The 24,356-nt window shown below is 33.7% G+C and overlaps 1 protein-coding gene across 5 annotated transcripts in view; it reads left to right on the top strand.

The window, feature by feature from the left end:
• enc (R3H domain containing protein encore) overlaps positions 1–24,356 on the top strand; it is a 144,818-nt gene that overhangs the window by 43,115 nt on the left and 77,347 nt on the right. The gene's annotated exons all lie outside the window — the stretch shown is intronic.

Raw genomic sequence — 24,356 nt, 5'->3', positions numbered from 1 at the left:
AACAATCAAAAATAAGGAAGCACCGGGACCTGGAGGCATCTCACCTGAGCTTATAAAATACGGATCAAAAAAATTACACCGGATGATACAATGGATATTTCAGAAAGAAATAAATGGAGAACAGCTCCCAAAGGAATGGACGGAGGCATATATGACATCCATATTTAAGAAAGGAGATAGAAAACGATGCGAAAACTACAGAGGAATAAGCGTAATATCATCAATAGGAAGATTATATGGGAAGATACTGCGAGAAAAGATAGAGCAAGCGATAAAAGGCAAAATCGGGGAGGATCAGGCAGGCTTCACGGCAGGAAGATCATGCATAGGAACGACTGTTGGAAAAGAAAAAAGCAAAAATAGATATATACATTTGGCATTTGTGGACCTGAGAAAGGCGTATAACTCTTTACCAAGTTCAGAACTATGGGAGGCAATGTACAAATTAGAAATACAGACGGAACTTATAGAAGCTATAAAAGAAAATAAAGTGTCCATTAAAATGGGAACAAGAATCATAGGAGACTTCACCACAACAAAAGGGCTGCTGCAGGGTTGTTCCACCTCTCTAACCCTATTCAAAATATACTTAGAGAAAGCCTTGACTACATGGAAAAGAAAATGTGAAGGCATATGAGTACCGGTACGGAACGAATACCTATATACGTTAAGCTTTGCAGACGATCAAGTAGTGATTGCACAAGACCAAGACGACCTCAGCTACATGATGAAGAAACTACAAGCAAAATATACCAAGGCTGGCCTAGATATTAACCTCGCGAAAACAGAGTACCTATCTACAAGTAAAGAAGACATAGAAGATCTACAGATTGATGACAACGTAACAATCAAAGGAAAGGATAAATTCAAATACTTGGGGTTTATAATCACGAAAAAGGCAACAACAGAGGAAGAAATTACACAAAGATTAGGACAAACAAGAACAGCAATCCGACAACTTAACTCAGTATGGTGGGATAGACACCTAAATATGAAGACAAAAAGGCAGATTTATAAAACATTAGTGCGAAGTATTATGACATATGGGGCTGAAAATTGGATCATAAACAAGAAAAACAGCAGTAAGATAGTAGCAACAGAGATGGAATGCCTGCGAAAATGCTGTAGAGTAACAAGAATGGATAGGAGAAGTAATGACGAAATAAAGCAAAGGACATCAATAGAAACAGACATACTAACATACATAAAACAAAGAAGACTAAATTGGTATGGACATGTAAGAAGAACTAGTGACAGCAGATGGATAACTAGTGGAGATTAACAAACAGACTGGAAGATCTAGCTTACGCTTACGCAGCCTAGTGTGATCAATAACCAGGAAAATGAGTGTGTGGTGGAATTTGTATACCTGAGCTCTAAGCAGGATTGACTGTAACGGTGGTACAATAGACCAGGGCGGATCTGTTTTGAGGTGGATGTGAGGAGTGGCATTTGGATTTTTTGCACAAATAGTTAGGTGATAACTTCAGTAATAATAATTGACGTACCTCTTTCTGAAATAGGTCGGGAACATTAATAAAAAAATTAAAATATTTAAAAATTACTACAAACATCGATTTTTTCTACTTTCGTTGCTTATAACTTTAAAACAATTCATTTTGGAGCAAAGTCGTAACGAAATAAAATAGCGACAATTGCATTTTCTGTAAGTAACGGCTAGTTAAAAATGTTTTAATGTATTACCCTGGGTTAAAAGCATTATAGCAATAAATACAAAAAAGCGGGGGAAGCAAGCCTTTTCTTATTCAATGTTTTTCAACCACTTAGATTCCAATTCATCGTTTTTTAGGCATATTTCAATTGATTCATATTGGTTGCCAAAATTCAAAATCTAAATTTCATGCCATAGGTTTTGAAGACTGGGCTTTAAGAATGGAAATTCTATATTGACGGGTTAATGGAAAATGATAAATTTTAACGATTTCATGGGAATCGTAAAAAATGGCAAAAATCGTGCAACGTTTATTTAGTTAACAATGTTATAGAAACTGACTTTAATTGCGGCAAAAGGCAAACATTGCATAAGAAAGATGCCCTCTCCACCTTTAAAAAGCTTTTTGATTTACGCCGATAGCACACACAGATCAAAAGATATCGAATTTTTACCGTCGAATTGATAGAACTTTTATTTAAAATTGTTATTGTCGCTTCAAGTGATATTTTTGGGAGAACGGCTTTACACAAAAAGTGCTAATAAACATTTTTGTTCAAACTTGTCTCAGCTACATTTTTTACTTGAAATATTTTTTTCTCTACGATGGGGGTGGTTTTAGGGTGAAGCCGAGAGACAGGAATAGTAGGGTACACGTAAACTCATCACCAATTACCATAAATACCCTCGAACATAGTACAAACTCATCACCGCCATAAAAGTAGGGTTTTGAAAATAGACCCTAAGAGATTGGTAAACTGATCACTGGCCTACCTGCACCCAGGATCAGGTATAGACCATAAAATCCCAGCAAACTGCTAGTTTTTGGTAATTTCACAGAATAATCCAAATCCAGATGTCTTAAATGCAACTGCAATTTATTGGTTTTTATTTGGGAATTCCACAAAATTCTATTGATAGCTACCTAAAATCATGCGAAAAGAAAAATTTCTCTTTATTTGTCCTTGTTTCTTCAACATGGATAGTGAACTGCTAATTTATTACGTCCTGAGCCAACGCGGACAAAAAATGATGGTTATCAATAATTTCAAATTTCAATTGATTGCGAAAGACTCTAAAAAAATCGAATTGCCTTTTGTGGACTTGTGCGACGAAAGGGTGTAAGGCTAAATGTCATACAACTGGTGAGTAGAAATGTTATACCGTTTTTGTTTAGTTGTTTCGCACTGGTTTTCGCGAATAATCCTGATCAAACAGAGAAAAATCAGTGTAATTAAGTTCTTTAAGTTAACTGTATAAGATGTGTCTTGTAGGCAAGGCATAATATTACTTTGTTGCTGTAGATTACCTTTTCTGATATTATATTTTGAGATTTCTAATTAAATTGTTAAAGTCACATTGTTATATATATATATATATATATATATATATATATATATATATATATATATATATATATATAACAATATACAGGGTATCCAATTAAGTCGGCACCATATGTGAAACCTTTTTTTTAGTTCTATGAATTTTGTTATATAAAATAATTATGTTACATAAAAAGTTTTTAATGATCTAAAACCTAGAATACAATGATCAGATATAAAATTTTTTTTAGTTGTATACGCGGTTTGTCAAAAAAAAAATGAGTTGTGGATATTCTCAAGTCTTAATAAAATTCATGTTGTTTAACGAACCGCGTAACTGACTGAAGAATACTAATATCTGATTCTGATGACTGAAATTCTAGATCATTCAGAACTAGAGAATAAATTTTTTTTCATAAAACTAAAAATAAAAAAATTTTCCATATGGTACCAACTTAATTGGACTCTTATATACATATACTGAAAAAGCGATAAACGCTTGTAGTCAACGCTGATCAGTTAGACTACAAACACAACTATATATTTGGAGTGTGCAGCCGAAGATAGGACAAAGAAGTACTCTTTTTAAACTACCAAGCATTCGCAAATCTCTATTTGCATCATCAGGGTGCTACAATAAACAAAATTAGTACAAATTACAGAATAAAAATTATTTTGTATCTTACACTAATTGAGGTTAGTTGAGTAGTCATGATGTTTATGAAATGAAATGAACAACTCATCTGACTCCTACAAATAATGGCGAAAACTAACCAAAAAAATGTAAAAATATTGCTTTTAAAAGCACTCTAATTGTGGGATCTTTGTACAAGTCATTGAAGGATAAAATACAGGAAGCTGTACTTAAGCATTTTGATACATTCTGTCATAATAAATGCATTGCTGATTACTTCAAATTTAAAAATTTCCGCCACTGATGCCATAAAATTTAAAGCTTTGCACGTGTAAAAAATTAGGTTTCCTTCGACTTCAATGCACTAATAGTACACTCAAGTTTTTAGCTTTTCCTATTTTTCAGATATTTTATATTTACTAACTGTCCAAAATCGTGTATTATTTTCAAAATAGTCAAATAACGCCAAAACGGTAAGACTTAGACCGAATGTATGCTTAACAAATTATCTCGAGAATTCAATGAGAAATATAAAAATGTAATGAAAATCAAATAACGAAGTTGGGACTACTTCCGATATAAACAAAAATAGCACATATTGACAAATATTTTCATTTTAAAGTTCACTATCGAAATCCTATGCAACTAAATTTTTAGATCTCAAAACCATTTAGATTGGCAGATACGTCTAATAGGCCACACCGTGAGACATATTAATATCCCAGTTAAATTTTAAAGCAACTTACTTAAAATAATTTATGAATTTATTAAATAATCACATAAACGAGAAGTATAACAGGTAAGAGGCAATCTTTCGCATTAGAAACCAGGCAAAAATCCCGGTGATGAGTTTACCTATCTGCGGTGATGAGTTTACCAATCTCCAAAGGATGCCGGTGATCAGTTTACTATATCTCCGAGGGTCTAATAATTTTATGAGGGGCTATATAGTGATGAGTTCGTACACGTCCGAATAGTAAACTGTTTTGCGTATTTTTTGGGGTCCCAAAATTAACGTTCTCTAAAAATTCAGCTTGTTCGCATGATTTTCAGAGATTTTAGGGATGGTTTTTATTATTATAATAAATGTTATAAATATCTTAAAGATATGAAAATTTTTATAAAGAAAGAGCTCCGAAAGAAAAAGATAATGGCTTAAAGATTGTCTCAAATCCTATTGTTTATAATTTCGTCGCAAATGCCGGTAAACTTTGACTCGTTGTATCTCAGGAGCTACTGCTTGTAATAACTTTTTTTTTCTTTTATAAGAAACTTTTTGCCGAGGCTTTTCCGATGCCGTTTCCAGAATTTAATTTAAGCTAATAGTTACCGAGCTATTCTATTTGTTTATAAGCTAAAACTTATTTATAATTTTAAAACATTTCTGAGACCGTCGAAATAATCCGATTTTAATTCTATCAAATACGTTAGAAAAAAGTTGTTGAAGAATAAACAATCATAAATAGCCCTTTTATTCACAGAAATTACTACACACCAAAAATTATTTCTAATATATTTTTCTTTTTTTTTTCAGGTGAGTTATTACTTCTACTGCTGTGGCGTTCACAATAATAGGTAATAATAATTTTTTCTATATTGATTATATTTGTTTTATGTATATTTATCACTAAATATCTTTTTGTGTATTATCAGAATTATCTGATATACATGGCAAACGCCAAAGGTCTACTGCCATATTGATAAGCTCCATATTATGCTAAGCTGCCATATTATGAAAAACTTGCAAATAAAGTTTACAAATCTCAATTTATAGAAACGCTTATTTGTTGAGATTTGGAAAGTGAGACAAACACTTTGAAACAAAGCGCTTCATTCAAAGAGTCGTAGGGCAACTTTTTTTTAATTTGCGTAAAAATATGTTTTTTTTATTTATCAAAGGAACAATGCACTTATGATTAACTTGCATTTTATACTTAAGAGCGTAGGCGCAAAATTTCGGGCCAATGCTTTTTAAATGCATTCATTTTTTTCGAATCCTGAGAAAACTAATAAATATTTTTGAAAAATCTAAACGCAGAATGAAAGAATACATTATTACTGAGGGCCGAAAGTCCCTGAAAACTTCTATAATGTTTATTTTAATAAGTTACAGGGGTCAAAAAAAGAGAAAATTTAGTGTGATTTTTAATTTCAAATATCTCATTCAAAAAAACTTTTTGTTTATTCTAAGGGACTTTCGGCCCTCGGTAATAATGTAATCTTTCATTCTGCGTTTAAATTTTTCAAAAATATTTGTTAGTTTTCTTAGGATTCGAAAAAAATGATTGCATTTAAAAAGCATTGGCCCGAAATTTTGCGCCTACGCTCTTAACTTAAAAAACTTTTGCTGTCACTATAAAAAAATAAGTCTAAAGTTTATAATTTATTGTGACAGCAAAAGTTGTTTAAGTAAAATTAGTGCCATAAATCCTAAATCAAAAGTAAATTACATTGAGTTATATATAATAAATAAAATTAAAGACCTTCATCAACAATGCAAAACTGTTAAGTTGGCATGGATTTAAAGCCACCGTGGAATAACTGGAAATGAAATAGTAGATGAATTGAAATGAAATCTTCTTCTTCTTTATTTTATATAGACATGACTCTGTCTGTTTTTCAATGTGCCTCCAGTAAGTTGTCATTCCATCGTTTGCGTGGTCTTCCTACTGATCGTCTTCCTATTGGGGAACCGTCTCTTGCCGTCTTTACTACTCTATTTGTTATCATTCGGCTTATATGATCGTTCCATTCTACTCTTCTATTTCTTACCCAGTTTTTGATGTTCTCCACCTTGCATATATGTCGTATATCTGTACTTCTAGCTCTGTCCCATAGTGTCTTACCATCAATTTTTCCAAGTGTTTTCATCTCTGCTGTTTCTAACATCCTTTTTGTTCTCTCTGTGTCAGGTCTTGTTTCTGCCTCATATGTCATTATTGGTCTGATGACTGTTTTGTAAATGCTGCCTTTCGTTTCTTTCCCGATATTTTTATTTCTCCATATTGTTTCGTTTAGGCAGCCTGCGGCTCTGTTTGCTCTATTCACTTGATCTTCCACTTCGGTTTCGAGCTTTCCGTAGCTAGATAATGTGATGCCTAGATATTAAAACTCCATCACTTGTTCTATTATCTGACCTTCCAGCTCCAATTTACATCTTAGTAAATTTGCTGTTATAACCATGCATTTCATCTTTGCTGGGGAAATTAACATGTTAAATTTTCTAACGGTTATATTAAATTGGTGCAGCATATGTTGTAGATCATCTTCACTTTGAGAGAGTAGTATTGTGTCGTCTGCATAGCAGATTATTTTAAGTTGTTTTTCTCCCATTTGGTATCCTTTTTTAGTTCTTACTTTTTTTATTATTTCGTCCATAATCAGGTTGAACAATAGAGGACTCAGGGAATCTCCCTGTCTTATCCCATTGTCAGCTTCAATAGGGTCGGTTAGTTCTTCTTCTACTTCTACTTTTATTGTGTTGTTTTGGTAGATATTTTCGATCGTTTTGATTATTCCTAGAGGTATGTCTCTTGCATTCAGTAAGTGGATAACGTCTTTTAATTTGACCCGGTCAAATGCCTTTTTAAGGTCCACGAAACATAGATATGCCGGTTTGTTGTATTCTAATGACTTCTCTTGCACTTGCCTCATTATAAATATAGCGTCGGTGCATGATCTTCCGGGCCTAAAACCTTGTTGTTCCTCTGCTAGTGTTATAATTTCATTCAATTTATTTGTTATCACTTTGGTTGTTAATTTGAGTGTTGTGTTTAATAAATTAAAATGAAATGAAAATCTAAATTATGATTTCGTCCAGAAATCTGTACAGAATGTACAGAAATCTTCGCATTTATACTTTGATGATTTATTTTCAGATCTCGATATAGCGTCCATACTGAGGCCATTTTATTGTTGCTTCTTTTGACGGAAAAGATTTGATTTCACTTTTAGAGATTCTGTAAACAGTTTACAAATATCAGCAAAAATTAAAGATACTACCGTTAAGGCTAAATTGACGTTTTTGGAGGAAATGGTGGTATAAAAGCTATAGCTTTTATAAAATCTTCATTCCTATTGTTTTGTGTAAAACTTGAGGTCGCTGGTTAAATGATAAGAAAAAAAACAAAAGAAAATGCAATATTTTGATTGTGAAGAAATTAGCAATTACTTTAAATATCACCAAAATACCTGGCTTAATTCATTAATGTTATCTGTACAAGGAAAAACACTTACCTTTTAATTATGGCGTATTAATTGTAGCAAGTAGTAAAAGAGTAGATGAGCCCCTTGGTGAGGACCGACGCCGGCGTCCAGGAGCGAATGGACGTCACGTCTCCGATAAACTGGAGATGTTTACAGTACGCTGTCTCGATTCAATGTGTCTTTTCTTGGCATAAGATAGCCAGAAACCCTCTGGATTCTGGCTTCTTAGATGGTCCGTAGGTTAGTGAGGCAAGTGTACCCCCATAAATCAACGCTATTGTATTGGGCTCTTGAAAGACTATAATTTAAATATATGGTTCACAGAAATTTGATATTTTGTAGCGTTTTCTGTGATTGCGAGGCAGTTAATAAATAACAAAGACAAGTGAATGTCTTTGAACTTAAAAACATATTACCATGTGTGAGCCAGTTTGGCAATGAGAATTTACTGAATAGAAGAAAAATAATATAGTGTAATCTTTTAAAGTAAATAAGTAGTTAGAATATATCGTTAAACAAGATCATATTATAATACAGTAATAAAAATATTGAATGTAAAATATGTAAATGAATACTAAATACTTTCCTAAACACCTATAATAGCAAATAAATAATTGTATATAAGTAAATTAACTGCAAAAAGTAAAAAAAAAATACTAGTTTTATTTTATTCAGATATTATTACCATTCTAAAGAAATAAAATGTATATTATTTTTATTAAAATAAATAAATAAATAAATTATTCTTTTTCTTCCTATGCCGTCCCCATTAACGGAGGTTGGCGACCACATTTTTAAAAGCTTCTCTGTCTTTTGCAACGTGGAATAATTCGTGTACAAGTCATGTTTGTCCAGTCTCGAATATTTCGCAGCCATGACTTCCTCTTTCTACCTATTCCCTTTTTGCCATCGACTCTACCCTGCATGATGACCTGCAGAAGACTATATTTATTATTTCTTAGTATGTGTCCAAGGTATGCAGTCTTGCGTACTTATATCGTTCTCAACAATTTTTTGTCTCGACCCATCCTTCTCAGCACTTCCTCATTGGTGACCCTGGCAGTCCATGGAATTCTCAACATTCTCCTGTATATCCAAAGTTCAAAGGCTTCAATCTTTTTAACTATTTGCGCTTTTAGTGTCCATGTTTCTACCCCGTACAATAGTTGCGACCAGACGTAACATTCAACAAACCTCAGTCTCAGCGCAATATTCAGATTTTTGTCACAGAACAATTGTTTGAATTTTAAGAACGCTGCCCTTGCCATTTCTATTCGTACCCGAATCTCTTGGTCTGGATCTAATTCTGTGTTGATGTAAGCTCCCAGATATTTATATTTTGGCACTCTCTCTATTTGCTGTCCACCAAGAGTTAGTTGTTCATTATTTATTGGACTCCTTGATACTATCATAAATTTGGTCTTATCTGTGTTGATGTCAAGTCCCATTTGAATGCATTCACTATTTATTGCATCCAGTAAAGTTTGTAGTTCTTCTATACTCTCAGCCATAATTACCGCGTCATCTGCAAATCTCATGGTGTTTATGATTTCTCCACCAATTCTTATTCCCTCTTTTCTTTCTCATAAGGCTTTTCTGAATATGACCTGTGAGTACACGCTGAAAAGCGTCGGAGACAAGACGCATCCTTGCCTAACCCCTCTCGCAATCGGTATATTATTTGTTTCTATATCGTTCACCTTTACTACTGCTTTCTGGTTCCAGTATATAGCCTTAATAAACTCAATGTCTTTTTTTGTCTAAATTGATGTTTTTTAATTCATCTATTAATTTCATATGCTGCACTCGGTCAAAGGCCTTCCTAAAGTCTATGAAGCATACATATGCACTCTTGTTATATTCATTAATAATATTAATTATGATATTTTATTTATGCCGCAGCTATATTTATTTGGTGTCTAATATACCTGTAAGATAAAAACTGGGGCTGGTGTTGAAAATTGCCATTAAATTTTAGTTTAGTGTCGAAATTTCCTACGCACGTCATGACGGGCGGTAGTTTAGGTGTCTTTTGTGTTGTTGAATTATCCTTTATGTGATTCTTTTTGTTAATATTCTACCTTTTGTTTTATTATTTTTTTGCTTTATTTTGTAAAAAAATACTCTCATAATTCTGTGTTACGTTATTATCATCTTTTTTCATTATAACTGACATTTAGGATATTAACTTGTGTTTTTGCAACCTATAGTTTTTTTATTTCTAATATAAGTGCATTTCAGTTAGGATATTTTTTAATGGAAAAACTCAAATTAAAATGATGTAGAAAATATTATGAAGTCTCTTCCATACCTCATTTTCGTCGTCACTCTCATAAATATTATTGAAATCTGTCAGTATCAACCTATCGTGAAAATCTTAACAGATAAGGCTGTTACTTCCGGTAGCATTTTATGTAAATTCTATATATTTTTTAAATATCTCACTATCTCCACCCTTCTTTAGTTTATCTCGACATACTGCTTCAGCTACAAATAATTCCTAGATCCCATAGGTTTTTCAGTGCATCATATATATTTTCCAATGATCAGTTAAACAAAAATATTACAAAACCAAGAAAATCTTTTATGAAATCTTCCGAAACTTTCCAATTGTCTGCAAATTTTGGAAAATTTTTGTAATGTTTGTCAATTTCTGTTTTGGATTTTTTTGTGCTACTTTTCGCTGAATTCTTTACTTAGGAGTTGTCTTTATCCTTTTCTTCATCGACCAGCTCCATTAAATACTTGTTTCAACTTCAAACAATATTTGTTTATCATTTTTGTCGTATGGGTTTTTCACCATTTGACAACAGGTTATTTTTGTTTCATCCAAAAACTTTTTTGACACTATTTTTATTATTTTTATCATTCATCGTCGGACGCTATAGTGATTGAAGTATTTAGTAGATACTTAAGTTCGTATGATCGACAGCCTTTATTATTATTGAAGAAACCTATAATTGTGAAGAAACTTAGTTATAGAACAATGCTAAACCCACACACAGGTTGTTCAAATACGCAAGAGGAACACCTTATAATTTTCTGTTTATTCTCATTGTTTCTTTAAGTTATTGTCTCTTTTTCATATTTTTAAACATTTGTAAATTGTTTAATTTCAAAATGTTTAACACTTCATTTCTCATCTGTGGTATGTCCTACACTGAAATACATTTATCTTAACCTGACAGTTCCCCGATTTTTTCTCTACATTTTGTTAAATTCGAGGGACTGTCCCAAATGTTGAAATGAAATTTCAACACGAGCGAATCAAGGCAATATTTGTAAAGATGAGAATTGTTATCGCGATTTGAATTAAATCTGGAAATGAGATTTTTTGGATATTCGTTATTCACTTTTGTATATATTACTGGTCGTGTTTTTTGTGCCTCAGAGATTTCGATGCCATGTAAAATTGTATGAATATTTCAGAACGGGCAATGTTTCATTTAAGCGGGGTCTAAACCTACTATAACTATATGTAAGACGTCTTCAAGTTCCTTCTTGACCTTGTTCGGAACTGCCCTAATTAATTGATTGTTCCTTTCCATTTTTCCATTCCTTTACACCTTTTTTAAAAGGTGTATACCTAATTTTAAAAAATTTAATAAAAATTAAATTTTTAAATTTTATATTTATTTTGAATAATTGTCAGAAGATTACTACAATCAGTTCTGTGCTTTTGTTGTTGGTAGTAATAATTTATACAGGGTGTACCCGAAAATAGTGCGTTTCTCTTTAAAATATGGATATAATACACAATTTAGAACAAAAAAGTACTCTAACACTTTTTTCTAAACTTAACCGTTTCAAAAAAAAAAAAAAAAAAAAAAATACGTTGTTATTCATATACGTAAATTTTTATTTTCAGAAAATTAAATAATCTGAAAGCGCTTCTGAATAAAAACCCGTTTTTGTCTTAGGTTATTTAACATAATTCAACTGCAAAATAATTATTTCTTGCTTTAATAATGTAGCGTTTGCTATTATCTGAAATAATTAAGGTTTTGGATTAAAGTTAGAAGTTTTAAATAATTTATTATTTTTACTTAAGTAAGTACTACGGTTTAATTCGTAAAAAGTAATTTGTGTAACTAAGAAAAATTATTTTACTTTTAAAAATTATTATTACAACTAAATTTTTATAAGTGCTAATAAATCAGAGGATAAGTTTAGCAGATGAACAACAGGGTTTTCGTAGTGGTACAGATGCAATATTCGTTTAAAGCAAATTACTGAGAAATCACTAGAGTATAATAGACCAGCATTTCTGCGTCTGATTGACCTAAAGAAATCGTTTGACAGAGTAAGACTCAAAGATGTCATCCATCTTCTATATAATAGAGAAGCTCCCCTAAATATTATAAAAACTATCGCAAACATCTACGAAAACAACAAAATTTAAGTCAGAATAGATGGACAACTTACAGAACCTATAGAAATAGGCAGCGGAATAAGACAAGGGGATTTATTGAGCCCATGCTCTTCAATTTGATCATGGAAATCCTCAAAAGCGTTAAAAAAGGAAGAGAATACAGAATGAGAAACAAAGAAATCAAATTACTCTGTTAGGTCCACAGATTTAACATAGGAGCAAAAGAATTTAATATGACAATCTCATCTCAGAAAACTAAAACAATAGTAGTCAGCAAAGAACCAACCAGATGTAAAATGGAAATTGACGGAATCAGTATTGAACAAGTAATGGAAATAAAATACCTGGGAATTATACTGTCTAGCTATGGCTATAGCTGTTGAAGTGAGAGATCAAGTACAAAAAGCAAATAGACTGGCAGGATGTATTAATATCACTATATGGCGAAACAGACACATTAACACTGAGATGAAATCAAGAATTTATAAAGCCAGTGTAAGACCAATAATGACATATGCCTCAGAAACAAGGCCCGACACAGCCACAACGCAAAGGCTACTGGAAACGGCAGAGATGAGAGTACTGAGAAGAATTATAGGAAATACGCAGAGATCTCGAAAGAAAAGTGAAGACATTAGAAGAAAATGTAACGTATTGTGTATAAATGAATGGACACAAAATAGAAAAAAAGAATGGAATAACATTGCTAACGCTTTGTGCCCTCCAAATATAAAACCTGGCAGGACCCCGGTCTTCTTAACCTTACGGCATACGACCATTAGTGATACCACTGTCCCTACGAGTCCGACACCAAAATGAAGGTGGCACGCTACGTACGCAAGGCACGTGTCGTGGGGCTCCACCTCCCCCGTAGTACCTGTGTTGCGATTACCTCACCCATCCGTGATCCCCTCCCACGGGCGGACAGGTGAAACAGGAATGAGAGTAGAGTAGTCCCTGAGAGTCTCGTCTCGGATACTAATAGGAGTGTAGACCGGTGACCGTGACGCCTAAACGTCTCGAGTGCGTTTCTACAAACCCTACACCTCAAGCGACGGCTCTCCACATCTCGATTCCTACCCATTCTTATCTCCGCGAGCCGAACGCAGCGTCAAAATCGCAAGAGATAAGTCACCAATCGGCAGAAGTATCGGACGACCGCGCAAAAGATGGAGTGACAACTTTCCATAGAGGTATTAATCCGCCAATGAACAAGCAGAATCGCTAATAAAGAGGAAGAAGAAAAATTATTTGCAATGTTTTTCTGAAATGTACTGAAATATGGCATAATTTTAAGCGAATTATTAAAATGTCAATTATTTACAATAAAAAAAACACTCTTTTAACTGAACTAGTATTATGTATTTATTAAGCTTTAAAGCTGATGAATGCCGAGAGCTTTAACTGAATTACATAGTTTACAGTGGAAATTAAATACAACAGACAACGTTTTCAACGTAATTCCAATTTATTTTTTTTGTACACTATGCTCGGACTCTCAGTAATTTGTTTGTGAAACTAAAATTAAATTAGATACTTTTACATACTTGAGAATAATTATTAAAATAAATGTTTAACGTGCCCTTTACATTGCATTGATACGACGAATCCAATTGTTAGTAATGTCATAGTATATATATATATATATATATATATATATATATATATATATATATATATATATGTATATATATATATATATATATATATTTATATATATATATATATATATATATATATATATATATATATATATATATATATATATATATATATATATATATATATGTATATATATATATATATATATTTATATATATATATATATATATATATATATATATATATATATATATATATATATATATAACAAGCGAGTCTTCTACAGCTGGCGCCGCTTCTCGCATCCTAATTTCCAGCGTTTTCTGTCGAAGCAATCTTCAGTTGTTAAATCTCTGGCGGTCATTGCATCGTCGACATCGTCTCTCCAGGATCGTCTCGGTCTACCTCGTTTTCTTCTAGTTGGCGGAGTCCATTCTTCTATTTTTTTTGGCCATCTATTTTCAGGCATTCTCTGAAGGTGTCCATACCAGTTAAGTCTTTTGGCTTCGATTGTATCTATTATGTCTAGATCGATTTCCATTTCTCTCCGAATATCTTCGTTTCTCACCGTATCAAGTCTAGTGAGCTGGCAACATCGTCTCCAGTAGTTCATTTCCATGGCCTTAATTTTTGATTTGTTTCTTTGGTTTATTTCCTAGAGTTCGGCGCCGTACAGCCCAATACTTTCTATTATTGTTTTATAGATTCTTCTTTTATTTTCTTTTGTTATTTTTTTATTCCATAATAGTCCGTGTAGCTGTCTGGTGGCTGATCTTGCTTGGCCAATCCTGGAGTGTATTTCTTCGCTACTTCCTGCTTTTGATGTTATTTGGACTCCCAAGTATTTGAAATTGTCTGTTGGTTTTATAGTTCCCATTTCTATTTGTAGGCTTTCTGGTTTTTCTCCTACAACTAAGTACTCAGTTTTTTGTATATTAATTGTGAGGCCCCATTTGGTATACTCATCTTCCAGTTTTCTAAGCATGTAGCCTACATCACTCTCGTCTTCAGCTAGAATGGCTTGGTCGTCAGCGAAGTGTATCGTGTACAATCTATCATCTCCGATTGGGATGCCCATATTGCAGCACTTTCTTCTCCACACTGAGAGTGCCTCATTTAGATATATTTTGAAGAGTGTAGGTGCTATGCAGCAGCCTTGCTTTAGGCCCTTACTAATAGGAATTTCTCTAGTTAATCTATTTCCAGTTTTATTGTTTGCCGTCATATTTTTGTAGAGTTGTTGTACTGCTTGTATATTTTTTTTGCTTATTCCTTGTTTTTCCATTGCTACCCAAAGCATTGAAAGTGGTACACTATCGTATGCCTTTGTCAGATCTATAAAGACTATATGAGTTGAAAGGTTGTGGGCTAATCTTTTCTCGATAACTTGCTTTAGAGAGAATATACTGTCCATACAGGATCTGCCTGCACGAAAGCCATTCTGTTCTTCAACATCTGTCATCTCTTTTTCAATTTTGTTTCTTATTATTTTTCCATACAGTCTTGAGAGTGAATTTATGACACTTAGCCCCCTGTAGTTTGAACAATTCTTTCTATCTCCTTTTTTGTAGATGTTGTTAATATGTGCTTTTGTCCACTCCGGTGGTAAGTCGTGTCCATTATAGAACAAGGTGAAGACATACGCCAGTAATTCCCGTAATACTTGTGGGCTATGTTTTAATAATTCATTTGGTATACCTTGTGGTCCGCATGACTTCCGATTTTTTAGAGTTTGTATTGCATTCTCGACTTCCTGTACTGTTATTTCATCGTCTTCACTGAATTCCAGTTCATATGTTGTTGAACTGATGTTCGTGAATTGAGGTCTTGTTTCAGTCAAAAGTTGTGAGTAGTGTTCGATCCAAGATCTTTCTTCTATTAAATCTATTCTACTCGTTTCTTTTCTGTTTGTTCTCAGATTTTTTACCGTTTTCCATGCTTCCCTTGATCTTGTTGACCCTATATATTTGTTGAGTTCTTCGCATTTACTTTCCCAGGAAATATTTTTTGCTTTAGTTACTAAATTTTTACTTCTCTGTTTGATCTTGCATATGTTCCTCTATCATCTGGATCATTTGTTTGTAGCCACTTTTGATATGCTTGTTTATTGTTGTGTACTGCATTGGCGATGTCATTTGTCCACCACAATGGAGTATTCTTTTTGTTCTTTTGGATTGTGCCGAGCGCTTCGTAAGCTGCTTCATTGATTTTATTGATTATCTCTTTATAGGTATTCTGGGCTGAGGAGTAGATCAGGTTTGCCAATTTTTGGCTGAGTCGCAGCTTATATAAGAATGATGTCGAGTCGTTTTGCAGTGCATCAATATTGTATTTAGATAGATTCGATTCCAGGGGTTTTGATTGAGCTAGTTGGTTGTCATTTTGATGTAGTAGCCGAGGTCGATACTGTAGGTAACATTTTGATCTTACCATATAGTGGTCAGTTCCGCACTCCGGTCCTCTTAATACTCTTATGTCTTTAACTTGTATGTGTGTTTCTTGTTTTGTGATGACATAATCTATAATTGACTTTGTGTTTCTCGTTGGTTGAACCCAGGTGTACTTATGTATGTTTTTATGTTGGTAGAATCCGTTTAGGATTTTCAGAGAGTGCTGTTTACAGAATTCGATTAAGTGTTCCCCATTTTCATTTGTTTTAGCGTCACCATATTTTCCTACGACTTTGTCATTTGCTTTTGTTCCTGTCCAAGCGTTAAAATCTCCCAACAACACAATTTCTTTGCGGCTATTTATATTTTCAATGAGTTCCGATAAGGTTTCGTAGAATATTTTTTTAGCTGCTTTTGATGCTTTTTCTGACGGAGCATATATTCCAATAATCTCGAGGTCGTGCCCTTTAAACGTAATAGATACTCTAATAATTCTCTCATTGATCTGCTCCCAGCTTTTCAGGTTTCCTTTTAAGTCTTTTTTTATCAATATTGATACTCCTGCTTGTGCTCTTTTGTCTTTCTCTACTCCACTATAAATATGTATAAAACCTTCTATGTCTTCACTACCTTGGCCTTTTTTCTTTGTTTCGGTAAGAACCGTGATATCTGATTTTATTTTCTTTACTTCTGCCATGACTTCGTCTGACTTGGTTCTCCACCCTTGGATATTCCATGTATTTATATTCAAAGTCCTGGTTCGTTTGCTAGGTCGTCTTCGTTTTTTCCCGTTCGTATTCCGAGGCTGGATTTTAGAATTTTTTGCAGTAAGTTTTTTCACGGGTGTAGAGGAGCAGGCCCTACGTCCCAACCCCCTACCAGGAGGACCAGGATTTTCTGTTAGGGTTTACTCCCTTAGTCAAGAGAAGAGTAGTAGAGTGTAGTAGACAGAATTATAGTGACCCGTCCGCCCTCGGATTACCCTAATAGCCACTCGGGGTCGGAAAAAACAAGAGTCAGCCAAGAGAGGCCGATAGGAAAGATTAAAGACATTTCACTCAAGACACATTGAAAAAGAGCAAAATGTGAAGGCCCCTATGATTCGCCAGGTGCGTTTCATAAGCGTATGCGTATTGTTACACTTTGTATTCCCGCTCATACCTCGGGGTGTCGACGAGGTATGAATGTCATAGTTTATTAAATTATGTCGGATAGTTTCTGCAACATCAAAAATTCGTTCCCGTAATTCAGCTTCTGTTTCGATTTCATCTCGGTTACCATAAAGTACCAATCCAACAACGAGGATAAATTCACGACAGCACGTAATTGACAGATTACTTTTTTGCATACAAAAATGTAGTTTCGTTTTTTGGTCAAACGGTTGAATTTAGAATCAATCGCCTTGTTAACAATGTGTTCTGGAAAAGGCCAGAGGGAAAGATGCAGTCAAAGAAGATCTAGAGAAAATGGGAGTGCGACAATGGGAATTACTGGCACAGGACCGACAAACATGGAAGGCAATAGTAAACGCGGCAAAGACTCACGAAGAGTTGTAGCGCCATTGATGATGATGATGATGGTTGAATTTAGAAAATAAAAGGTTACAAGACTTTTTTGCTGTAAACGGTAGGTACCTTCTACCTGTACCTTTAAGGAAACACTATTTTCGGGACACCCTGTATATGTTTTCGTGACTCTTATTGCGACTAAATTTAGTTTCCTTGATAATAACTTGTTTATAAATATAAGTTGTTGATAAATAATCGATTTATTTTACTATACTCAATTTACAAATGTACGAGAGCCGATTTTTTATCAATATTGTTTGTTAAGCGTTTTTAAGTAATAAAGGATATAAAATGGATCACTAAAGTTCGTCATATTAGCCTACCTCGCAAAAGGAAAGTGCGCCTATGCTTTAGCTGTAGTCAGTAAGGTCATTTCTCCAGTAGGGGAATTTCAAACTGAGTAGATTTTTTTAGATTAATTTAGAACCCTGCCACTTAGATTCAAGTTAATTGATTTGTATCATAAAATAAGATAGAATCTACTCATCGTTTTGAGAGACGTCTTACGCTTCTGCTGTCGAAATATTGAAATTTGAAAACTGGATATAAAAAAACACTAATTTTTATACTAGCTGGCTAACAACTTTTCATCCTATCCTGGTATAATATGGCAGTCGTAAATTCGGAGAAATTGACGATAATTTTTTTTGAGCATTAATAAAATTGAGGAAAATCAATAGCTTTTCAATCAAAAGCTTCAGGTTATTCAGTTATCTTGCAAATAAGGACAGTTCCATTGTTTTTCGTTGGTTTCTAAGAATTTTACGTTGACAAGAAGTAAACAACTGCAAAAGAGGGACAGTTAATTAAATTTGTGTCCGTAACATCTGTAATTAGGTAATATTAGGATCAAATTGTATGTTTTGCGTTGTAAACAGCTTTTTCTAAAGTAAAAAAGACGATCTGGGATTGAGTTTTCGTTAAAAATTGTAATCAAAACAATTTTTATTTTCTGCTTGTTGTTCTACTTATTTATTGTTTTAATATTCAAAAGTGTGGGCTTTCTCAACCGGTATTATGAAAAGATATAGTTTTCCATTTAGAAAGGAATTGTTTCGTCCCTTTGCTTCTTCTAAAGGTGCCCAGTTTATTTCCTAAGATTGGCCAGACAAGATAGTGACCATGAAGACATTTTTTACAAGAACAAGCCTTAATCTAAATCTCAGGATTCGGATGATTAGATGTTACGTTTTCTCTGTTTTACTATACTGATGCGGAAGTTAAATAATGGACTCTTAAACAGAAAACAGAATAGAGGCTTTTCAAATGTCTGTATGCAGGAGAATACTAATTTCATGGATATATCGCTCGTTTTATTTAATCTCGCTACAGTTGGTGTCCGGTGTGAGGATAATTGATTTATTTAAAAAATAAATTCAGCAGTGACTTTTGAAAAAGTTATTTGAACTTTTGAAAAGTATTGTTCGTCGGGAACATCCGCGTAGTTCGGTAGTGATCTTTGTACGAAAGAACATTTAAAAAGTATGTGTGTGCCTGAAAGTTGCGTGAGCAACTAGAAGAATGGGATGAAGACTGCAGCGGGTCCAAGAAGATACTCCAAGAACGATTGAAGACTGTTCTCAACAAGAATGAAGACGACCCAGAGACATTCCAGTTCCAGTCAGCAGAAGAAGCAGTTTTAACGAAAATAAAAAATGTGTCGCAAATGATTGAAGAAACTTCTAGAAAGAACAATGAGAAATTTGAAGAAGTTTCTAAAACATTCGATAAAGTAGAAGAGAAGATCAAACAGTTAGAGAGCATGATAACTAATACAAAAGTGCTACCACCAGTTAATACAGTAGCCTTAGATCCGGTAGTGAAAGAAGAATCACCGAGAGACGAAACGACACATCATATGAGATTCAAATTGCCACCATTTGATGGAAATTTCCTCTTGGTCCATATACCTTAGACAATTTGAAGCTATTGCGACAGCCAATCATTGGACAGAACAAGAAAAGGCTCTTTCCTTGACTGCTGCTTTACGACGTGATACTGCGAATATCCTAAGATCGATTCCTAAGGGCCAAGAAAAATGTTACCAGACCTTGTTCACTCGACTAGACAAACATTACGGAGATGCCCACCTACAACAAGTCTACAAGGCGCAACTAAGAAGTAGAATTCAACGAGCAAGTGAAAATTGGCAAGAATTTGAAGCAGATGTTACAATGGGTTAAAAGAAAGTGAATTACAGAAAGATTTACGACTAGCAAGACCGAAAGTTCTAGATGAAGCGCTCGCTATTGCCTTGGAATATGAAACAGCTAGTCAAACTTCACGGAACCATCGAGTAAGAAACATTGAAGAAGGCGACGAACCAAACGATGAACGTCTGCAAGAAATGGTACGAAAAGTAGTTCGTAACACGATGCCGAAGAGACGCGAGCCCAGACGTTGGAATTGTGGTGACATAGGTCACATTCGCCGTAATTGCAAGAAAATTATACAACAGTCGGAAAACTAGAACAGGTAGACACCAAGGGTCGACCTCGAGAACCACAGCCCCATAGTAACTGTTAACATTACGTCCTCTGGTGGAATTAATAGCTGGTACATCGAGGGTCGTATCAAATATATGTAGATCGTTTTTGGTAGATATAGGTGCAACAAGAACTATTGTACGTTCAGAAGTTGTACGAGACCATCTTAAATTATCGCCTGCAACAGTAAAGCTTAGAACAGTAACTAGTGGGATAATTACTACATAGGGCGAGTCTAATATGTCAGTATCCATTGGCCAGACCACAGTAAAACATAGAGTATTAATTGCAGAGATCTCCGGCGAGTTCATATTGGAGATGGATTTACTTAGGAAAGTTGGGGCTGTATTGAATGTCAAAGATGGAATTCTCGAAATCAGTGGTGAAGAGTTGCCATTTCATGAAGACAAAGAAGATGTTATCAGCTTAATAACTACTTGTGACGTAACAATACCCGGTAATAATGAGAAAATTTTGATGACCAGACGTGATGGTTACTGCCGAGAGGGAAGTTTAAGGATGCTCGAAGATGTGAACAATGCCGAGTTCTTAACGGCAAAAGCTTTGGTGAGAATTCGATATGTCGTTCCTGTAAGAGTTATGAATTTAAAGGGAACTGCTATTAAGTTAAGTAAAAGAACTTTAAACGATAAATCCCTCGTGGTTGCAAATTAATTTAATCACTATGATGAACATGAAGAATTTAGAATTCATAAAAATTAATCATAATACAATTAAACATAATGAACTACACTACTAAATATCATTTTAACGCAATTAAATTATTTTGTTAATAGTTATTTAACCAACAAGTGTATTAATAAGGGCGATTAACAATTGAGATATATTAACGCGCGAGCGAAGCGAGTGCGTTAATGTTCGAGATTGTTAATCTCCATTTTAATTCACGAGTTCGTTACAAAACTTTTCCGTCGACCGGAATATATAATTTTTATTTACTTAACGATAAATAATGACATACAATGACAGACAGTACTTACAGCGGCTACTTCATTTTAAATAATTTTTTAGTGGGAATATAAATAAGTATGTTTGGTTGCCTACACCACAGGTAACTGCCAATCACAGAGCGTTAAATGTGGTTAAATTAATTTATACAAGCAATGTATGTTGTGTTGCCTATAATAAAATCGTTCATTAATAGAAAATCATTCATTAATAGGGGTCATTAATCAATGATTTTGAGGGTGTTAAAAATTGATCATAAATGGACGGTCGACGGAAAAATGAATTAGGTAATTTGTAAACACGAGCAATTATCTTAAAAAAGGAAATAACATATCCGGAAGCTCGACTAAGCTCAAAGAGTTTTACTTATATTAGCCCAAATGGGTTGACTGCATTCCCTAAGGATATATATATATATATATATATATATATATATATATATATATGTATATATATATATATATGTATATATATATATATATATATATATATATATATATATGTTATAAATTTTTAATAAATAATGATTATTATTATGATAATATATATTTATTTTTTTTTATATTATATTATTTAATTATGTTGAGCGCCAATTGTTATACATTTTTAATAATGATAGTTATTATGATAATTATGATATGTATTTTATGAATGAACTTCTACTACAGTTTCCTGTAATTTTCAGAGCTTGAGACCTTAATACGTAGAGGGCAGGTGAATCGGTTATATCTAATGTTTTATTAAATAAATTAAAAATAAATAATGAATGTTTTGTGGAAAATAAACAAAGAAAAGAAAGATACTCATTACCAATGTTTACAAGTATATTATGTTATAAATATTCATATATCATTTACAAAGTAAAATCATATGGCTAGCATAAGTTAATACAATGAAAAAACAACTCCTACTGCATCGTTGGAAGTACTTTTGAATCTACCACCCCTTCATATCTTTATACAGGGCGAAGGCAGATCAGTGATGCACAGATTAATCCATAGTAAGCGACATATAAGCCAGATGCATGGGACTGACAACAGAATCGATGCAACAGCTACGAGATATAGCTTTAACAATAAGTTCACAATTAAGATACCAGGGAGGGAAGACTGGAATAAAGGTGTACCCATACAAGATGCTGCTACCTGGTACACGGATGGCTCAAAAACATCGGGGGGTGTGGGAGCCGGCATAGGAGGGACAAAAATCAAGGGATACATTTCCCGGTAAGTCTATCTAAGGATGTGACAGCTTACCAGGCGGAAATAACTGCAATCCATCACTGCGTGAAAGAAACAGAAAGGCAGGAAAGAACGTTCTGTTCAGTTGCCATCTTCACAGATAGTCAGGCAGCGCTTAAGGCTCTCAATTCTGTAGAGGTCAATTCTAAGCTAGTATGGGATTGCGTGTGTGCCCTAAATAAACTAGGAGACCGTAGCAAGGATACGGTAGCCTGGGTACTAGGGCACGAACATAAGGACAATATAAAAGCAGATGAAATGGCCAAACAAGGCTCATCAATGCCATTCATTGGACCGGAACCCTTCTGCGGCTTTGCAAAATCAGTAAGAACAACGGCTACAAGGAAGTGAGTAGCTCACAAATCTCTGGAATGTTGGAGGAACTCACCAGGATAAAGACAGGCGAAACAGTTCATTACAGAACATTTTTATTTGAAAAGTTTACCCCTCTGCATAAAATTTCAACTTGGTCCTCTTCACATAACTTCTCGAAACATCTTAATTTGCATCTGCAACATTTGAAAAAGGTTACTATTCTGGAACTAAGCTAGGTTTTATAACTGACTTCTAATTATCATCTTATTTCCTGTCTAAAATAGTACATTATAAGATAAAACGTAACTTACGAGCATGGTAATCCTGTTTTACGTGGTTCAACAATATTTCCTCTGTAATTTATATATTCTTCACCACGACATCTAGCTTTCTTAATTCGATTAACCTTATATTCTTCATGGTAACGAACACCCCTCTTTCGCTTCTTGCTATCTGCTTCTATTTCAACGACACTTTCACTCTCTGACATTATTTCAAAACATATTATTTCAAAACATAAGTTAAATCACTTTAATAATAACTGAAGAGAAATATTTTATTTTATTATTTAACAGTTGATTATATCATAAAACAACAAGAGGTTAATTATTAATCTCCGAACAGTGAATATCTGTCAACAATCAGCTGACCGCGCAATGTTGCCAATAGTGTTTTTATATATGAAAAGCCGCTTGGCATTGATACCAGGCTTTTCATAAATAAACAATAATTTTAAACTAATAAAAAAAAGTGACACGAGGCCTTTCATAAATAAGCGATTTATATTAACAAACGCGATAAAAAACAAAGACTCCCTAAGCATATTCTGAAACACAATCACATTTTGAAGAATATTTTAATTATGTACGTTACGTCTAATTTTTTAGCACCTTTAAATCGTTATCTTTGAAAGGCCTTTGATTAGTAAAGCACTAAATCGAGATAACAGCCATCAGAAATTATTAATGCCGTTTGTAAAAACATATGTTAACAAAATCGATACAAACAATCACCTCGTGAGTCATTCGCATAGCAGCACGCAACTTGACTGTTAGGATATAATCACGAGCTTGACGGTATCTTGGAAGTCATTGCTAAAAAAGTTTGTTACGCATTGATTTTGTGAGCAATTGTAACATTTAGGTACGCCCACGGAAAAAAATTACCTGTGTCGTTATTTCTGTGTGCAATTTTTTATTTCTTGTTATTTTGTTGAAGTCAAATAACAAGGTATTGAAGTAATTGCAAAGTGCTCCAAGATTTGATGATTGCTGAAAGAAAAAACGGGTATTGAGGGTCATTTTATCATATGGTTTTACTAATCTCGACAATGACATTACTGTCTAGTCATTCAACTAATCTGATGTTTAAAATTAAATATAATCCTTGTCATATTAAGTTCTTGTTCATTCCAATTTTTAAACATTTTGCTATTCCAGCATCAAAGTTAGCTCCATTTTTTCAAAGAGCTTCGTTATTTCGGTTTCTAATTTAGTACTTGTATCCAGATTCAAACCAGATATCGTAAAACATATTAAGATTGGACGTCTGCGGTGGATAGGGCATGTAATGTGGA

Source organism: Diabrotica undecimpunctata, chromosome 5, assembly GCF_040954645.1.
Source record: "Diabrotica undecimpunctata isolate CICGRU chromosome 5, icDiaUnde3, whole genome shotgun sequence".
NCBI lineage: Eukaryota > Metazoa > Arthropoda > Insecta > Coleoptera > Chrysomelidae > Diabrotica > Diabrotica undecimpunctata.
Note: the sequence above shows the minus strand (reverse complement) of the source record. Positions and strands in the feature narration are given on the sequence as shown.